At 34.1% G+C, this 7189-nt stretch overlaps 1 pseudogene; it reads left to right on the plus strand.

Moving 5' to 3' along the window:
* Positions 1 to 1443: 1443 nt before the first annotated feature.
* On the plus strand, positions 1444 to 6756 carry LOC107782981 (uncharacterized; annotated as a pseudogene).
* The last annotated feature ends 433 nt before the right edge of the window (positions 6757 to 7189 follow it).

The following is a 7189-nucleotide window of genomic DNA, read 5'->3' on the forward strand; positions in this document are numbered from 1 at the left end:
GAAATAAAAACCAAATCTTTATAACTAAAAAATTATTCGAACTTGTGTTTCTTTGCAATATTGAACAGTTGTAGCTAAGCCTTAGTTCTCTATGGAATTCGACTCCGGACTTGTAAACCGATTTATATTTGCAACGACCGCTTAGTCCTTTTTATAAGGTATAGTTGGGCGTGATCAAATTTTCCACTAATACTCAATCTAACACCCCAATGCCCCATTAAAGCACAGACTCTAAGGGAAGTCATTATATCGAACTAATTACATTGTTGCTCTCTTCTTCCTTTTCAATTTTCAAAGAACAACTGCTTATAATATATTTGGATCCGATATTTATACCAAGCCACTAAAAGCATAATATATTTCAGTATATAAAATATTTTCACTTAATCGTGATAAAATGATATGATGTGATATAAACACTTAGCGTGGATAAATTCTTACCATAATATACTAAATAATTATGACTTTTCATAGATTCTATTTACGAGGAAATTAAAAAAATCACAATATTCATATTGAACCACGGATTATGCTCAATATTTATAAGGTAAAGGACAAAGTCAAAGTGAGTGAAAGTGAAGTTCTGTTAAAGTAAACAAAATTACATGGAAGTTAAAATATTAGAATAATTCGTTGATTACTTTATTTGCCCCTTGATCTTGATGTAGAGGAAAATGAGCTTTCCCGTATATACCTCTGAAGGTATGAGATGAGACTCTATTCTTATTTAATTAGTGTTATCTTAGATATTTACGTCGACTTTCAACTATGCAATAAAAGACAGCTCTTCGATCTCCTCCTTTTTTATACTTTGATTTCTTCGACCATTCTTCAATGTTTGTTTCAGGTGCTCATAATCTCTGAAATATAAGAAACAAGAAGCCTCATTTGCAGTAAGATGAATTAAAAAAATATTATACAGTACCATTTTTCGAATTAAGAAATCTTGGAATTGAAATTAAACCTAGCTAATTTCTGATGGATATGCTAAATGAATTATTTTCTACATGAAATGTCCCCTTTTTGTCTTTTTTCAGTTAATATTTCTTGCGCTAATATAATTATTATCTGTACTAGAGAACTAATTGGGCAGTTAAAGAGAATTTTCTTTAGCATACTTAGAATTGGATTAAGGGTCCTAATTTTCTCTAATCAAGGAATGTTGTTAATTATGTACTTCAAATCAAATTCTTCAAGGCTCCACTGTCTATTCCCACCTAACTTAAAAAAATAATTCAACCCTTTTTCACTGTAATTTCTCAACAAAGAAAAAAAAATAGACGTTACTAAAATTGTCCCTCATGCAAGCAAAATCAGTCCATAGCCAAAAGTTTCTAGCGTTCAACTTAGACCAAGTTTGGCAATAAAGCAATAGCACATATATTATATATTGCAATTTTCATGTACTCAACACAAATTATGATAAAGTCAACCCTTAACCAACCCATTATTCCCTGCATAAATCTCTTCATACTATCTTTTCTGGTGCATTTGGTGTAATCTTGAGGCTTTGCTTTAACTTAATTTGCTTAAGAAGAAAAGTGACATCTTTGTCATATTTTTTTCAGACATTCTTGCTTTCTTTATTTTCAAGGTAATGTATACTAGTACTCTACCCAGTAAGTACTCTTTTGCATATTCTGTAACTTAATATTACTTTTATTAAGTTATGAAAATGAAATGTGGAATCTTTGTTATTCTGGTTTCTCCTATTTTTGGGTTTGATAATGTGAGATTCAGATTAGTTTTAATATTTGCAAATGAGGGAATATATATGGATCTTTGAGTTTAATGGAAGAGAATTTATCTCATCATGGTGTTTCTAAGATTAATGTTTTCAAGTGGGTATCTTATATTTTCAGTATTTTAAACGGTTCCACATTTTTCCTGAAAATACTTGTTTTTTGTTTTCTTGTTCATTCTATTAATGCTAGTTTTTTATTTTTTTCTAATAAGTTTAATGGATTTTCACTTTTCTGTAGTTTTTTTTATGACAATATAAACCTCTGAGTTCTAATGCAACCTTAACCCCCTTCCAATTATTCTTGCTGCTTCTTTTTCCTTTTTCTTTTTTTTTTTTGTTGGAGGCCGGCTTGGGGGTGGTCAGATGAAAAACCTTACCCGCACCTGATGTATGCATTTGGTCTAAAAATATCTTTGATTTGGTCTAAAAATATCTTTGATTTGGTCTAAAAATAGCCAAATAAATATTGTTTTCGCTAGACTCAAAATACAAGGATTAGAGTGTCAAAAACTAAGGGAAAGCCTTCTTTTCAGGCAGCTAAACCGGCCTTTAATTAGTGTCCTTAGTAGGAAATTGTACGTGTACTTAGTTAACGTAACACGTTCTTATATTATTAGTTAACGTAACCTTTAGCTGCATTTCTTATGGCATCCTTCATCTCCACTTTATTGCTTTACACATACACTTATTGTGTATGCTACATATACTATTTTTTCAATAACCTCCCTCTCTCCCCTCTTCAAATAAGCCTACAAACTGTGTATTTTCTTTTCAAGATTTATTCTTTACTGCATTTTACATTCCATCAGGTTGCACTCTGAATGGGATTAGCTAGAAATGCTGATATGAGAAGTGTGGATTCTTTAGATGGAATGGGGAGTGAATCTATGGGAGGAAAGGCTAAAATGAGACAACAAAAGAGCAGTTGCACAAGGCTTGTTACTGTTTTAACTTGTTTACAATTCTCATTTGTTGTTTATGCAGCATTTCTTCTATATTACATGAGCACCTCTCTAGATTTAAGGACTACACCAGACTTCAGTTGGACAACAAGAATTGCTCAGCAATGGAAGTAATTCATTATCCCTCCCCACGTCGTTACTCGTTATAATCAGGAAGCTAATTCAGTTGTTAGAGCTGAAACTCAAACAATAGTTAATCCCTCTGAAGTTTGTGAACATGAGAAGATTGATTTTGTACAGAAGAAGTCGAACAATGTTGTCACGATCAAGTTGAAGACTGAGCTTTATCAAGAAGTGCTAGATTTTCAAAGCAAGTACCTTGGTGCTGAGACTCTTTTTGAGCTAATGTCAATGAAGTCCAAGTGGGATTTACGCGGTCCAAACAAGCCAAAAATTACAGTATTCTTGAATCATTTCAAGAGGAAAATGCTTTGTGCGCAACTTGACTCTTTACTAGACCAGACTCTCCCATTTCATCATGTTTGGGTACTTTCATTTGGAAGTCCAAATTAGCAATCATTAAAGAAAATTATGGACAGATATAATGGTTCAAGAATAAGCTTTATCAGTTCAAGATATGATTTCAAGTACTATGGAAGATTCCAACTCGCTTTACAAACAGAAGCTAACCTTGTATATATCCTAGATGATGACATGATTCCAGGGAAGAAGATGCTGCAAATTCTAGCACATGTGGCAGGGACAGACAAGTATAAGAATTCTGTTTTGGGGAGCATTAGTAGGATTTTGCCTTTTAGACAGAAGGATTCTAGTTTTTCAAGCTACAAGAAGTTTCGATCGAAGGAAGCAGGGCTTTATTTGCCTAATCATGCTTATAATATTACTGTGGACAAAATTGTTCAGGTGGATTTCCTCTCAAGTTCTTGGTTTATGTCTGCTGAACTTGTCAAGACACTTTTCATTGAGACACCATTCACTTTCATGACTGGGAAGACTTGCACTTAAGGTATGTACTTTAACAGATTCTTGTTTTTTGTGCCCAAAAAGTTTCACATAAACAAGTATTTTCTATTTAAGTAAGAATTACTAGTAAATCATACTCCATTATGCTTTCAGCAAGTTCATTGATCGGTTCATCTAAGGGAGGATAATAAAATTTTCGAGTTAGTCATATCGGTTGGCTGACTTACTGAACTTTCACCTTTGGTTGGCTTGAACATTCACCTTGTTTTTGAGGGTTCGATTCTCTACCTAATAATCCCCTACTCCATTTCCCCTTCCCCTTACCCCCAATATTCTTTTTTTAAAAAATAGGTGTAGTATATTACCCAAAGTTATACAACCTTGTTTCTATATAAATATAAAAGATGTGAAACATTCTAGGACTGCTCCACTTGATAATACAGAGTGTACCTTTAGTTTTTTGAGTTAATGAGGTGTATTAAATATAATAGCATGAAGATCAAATTTTAATTGAAGATGAGTCTGTTATCTGATTCAGATTAACATTTTTGCAAATTGATGATTTGAATTTCTCTGTTCTTTTCGACGTACTTCAAAAAAGAATCTTCTTCACTTAGCGATAACTGGTCAACTTTCTGGCCTAAAGTATTATACTATTGGAATCCTGCATATTTCTCACTTGTATAATAGATCTTTTCCCATATTCATTAACTCATTTTGATCATTAAGTAATCATCTTTTTATCTTTTAATTTGCTTCATGAAAGTATTGGAAATTTAAAAGAATTTCTAATATTGACAAGGTACTATAACTAGTCATTTTGAAATCCAAATTAAAGATTTGTGCATGAGAAGAATATACAGTGAACAAATGTATCAGATGATGCATGGTTATGCTAGGCCTTAAAAATCATACAGAGACTAGTTTATAAGCAGGGAAAATTTTCTTTATAACCACTGTCATTTTTCTTAAAATTTCTAATGACTTCAATATCCTGGAAAAAACAATGCAGCTATCAGCTTCAGAAGTACAGAAATGTTGGTTCATTTGTGCTACCAGTTGATCCAAATGATAAAGACACTTGGGGTGACAGTGAGCATAGACTTGCCTACGTATCCGAAACAACTGTAATTTTCAAGGATGTCGTTCAAGTCCGAGATGATCAATGGTGGGGAGCACTCTCTACTGGTTATGTGACACAATGGGCAGCAATGTATCCTGAAAAAATCGATGCACTCTTCTATGCCCATTCTGTCGATGAAGTTAAGGCTCTTGCGCCTCTTCTTGAAAAGTTCAGATCAACTGTCGGAAAGAAGGCCTATATCATTTTCTTAGGAGGCAATTTTTGCCCTTGTGAAGATGTTGCTACAGCTTTGAAATGGCCTAAGGCAGTATGCAAAGAAAGAGTATTCAAGATTATGGATATAGGAGTTGGTGCTTTATTAGGAACTTCAAATTTGGAGGTGCCTGTTGTTCAAGCAGTGTATGATAGCATGAAAGGACTTATCAAAATTCATAATCCTAGCCTGGTGATTACAGTAGCTGATGCAGACTCTAATGTGAAGAAAGCTCTAAATATGGCTACAGAGGCTAATACTAACAGTTCAACGTTCGTTTTTCTACCTAGATCATCGGTGCCAAAGGTTTTGTGGATGACTGATCTTCGTTCCACAACATTGCCAAGTAAGAAATTATACTGTGATTTTACGCCTAATGTTTCCCTTCCCTTTTGTCTAAAGTTGATTTGAGATTTTTGACCAATGCATTTGTTACTTCAGATTGGAATAGGATGAGGATTTCTGTAAATATCATCACACAGAACAGAGCTAATTCACTAGCAAGGCTTCTCAAATCTCTCAGTGATGCACACTATATTGGTGATGAAGTTTCTATTACTTTCAACATGGACAGCAAGGTGGATGAAGCAACGCTAAAGCTTGTCAACTCATTTAATTGGCCTCATGGACCCAAAATTATTCGAAGAAGAATCATTCAATGAGGCCTCATTCGAGCTGTGAGCGATAGTTGGTACCCCTCCTCCGATGATGATTTTGGACTCTTACTTGAAGATGATATTGAAGTATTCCCTTACTTTTACCTTTGGATTAAATATGCTCTCTTGACCTATCACTATGACCCTGAAATATCACTTCCTGAGCTCTCGGCCATCTCTCTTTATATTCCTAGATTGGTGGAAGTGGTAAAAGAAAGGCCTAAATGGAATGCAATAGATTTCTTCAAACACATTCATCCTAACACACCTTATCTCCACCAGTTGCCTTGCAGTTGGGGTGCAGTTTTCTTTCCCAAACAATGGCGGGAATTCTACGTTTACATGAACATGAGATTCACAGAAGACGCCAAGCAAAATCCTGTTCAAATCTCAAGATCAAGAACAAATGGTTGGCAAGCTTCTTGGAAGAAGTTTTTAATAGACATGATGTACTTAAGAGGGTATGTTACCCTTTATCCGAACTTTCCAAATCAAACAAGCTTTTCAACCAATCATATGAAACCAGGAGCTCATATCGCTGCTAAGGAAAATGTGATTAAGCATAACAAGGTTGATTTTTTGGTGCCATTGCTGAAGGAAGACTTCAGAAACTTTTGGCCAAATGGAAAAATGCCTGCAGCTTCAAAATTGCCTTCATTAAACCTCTTCAATCAGCCTATTTCTCTCAAGGGCTTAAAGGCGGCTGGAGCAAAACTGGGGCAAGATATTCTTAGATACAATCCAACAGAGGTAGTAGTAGTTAACCATGAGACAGGTCTACCTTCAAATTGTGCAAGATTCTGAGAATTCCTCACTTTATCCAATTCCTTTTTTAACTTCAACTCACAAAAGTTTTATTCGCACTTGATGTAAAGTGATAGTAAGAAATTGGGGTGAGAGCAAGTTGAATGCACCGATAAATACTAATCCTTGTTTTCCGCATTTAAGGAAGGGGAATAAGGATTTCTTGATGACAGAACTGAGACTTGTATAGTTACCCTTTGTATCCTCCTCTTTTCTATCTGCCTATATATATCTTTTGTCATTTTGGTAACAGAGATAAATAGGGACCTCTTTATTTGTACTTTTATATATTATGCATACCACTCATTTGGTTCTGGGAAGTATGTAATATGGCCAAATTTTTATGATATTTGCCATGACATAATATCCATTATAATAAATTTGTGGTTCATGACATTTGCCATGACATAATATCCATTATAACAAATTTATGGATCATGACATTTGCCATGACATAATATCCATTATTACAAATTTGTGGATCATGACATTTGCCATGACATAATATCCATTATTAGGCCAAATATTTCTTGCTATAAATGGAGGAGTTTCTCCTCGTTTAAAAACACATCAATTCATCAGTTTTTCACTCTTGTCTTTCTTTCTCCTCCTTTATTTTATTATTGAGTATTTTGTAAGAGAGTGAGTGTTGGGAAACACTTGTGTGAACCCTTTCTTTGGAGTGATCTTGTGAGGTTATTCTCTTGGGGTATTTGGAATTAATTAGAGTATTTACTCTAATTTTATATTCTCTTTTGTACT

This window comes from Nicotiana tabacum, chromosome 22 (assembly GCF_000715075.1).
Source record: "Nicotiana tabacum cultivar K326 chromosome 22, ASM71507v2, whole genome shotgun sequence".
NCBI lineage: Eukaryota > Viridiplantae > Streptophyta > Magnoliopsida > Solanales > Solanaceae > Nicotiana > Nicotiana tabacum.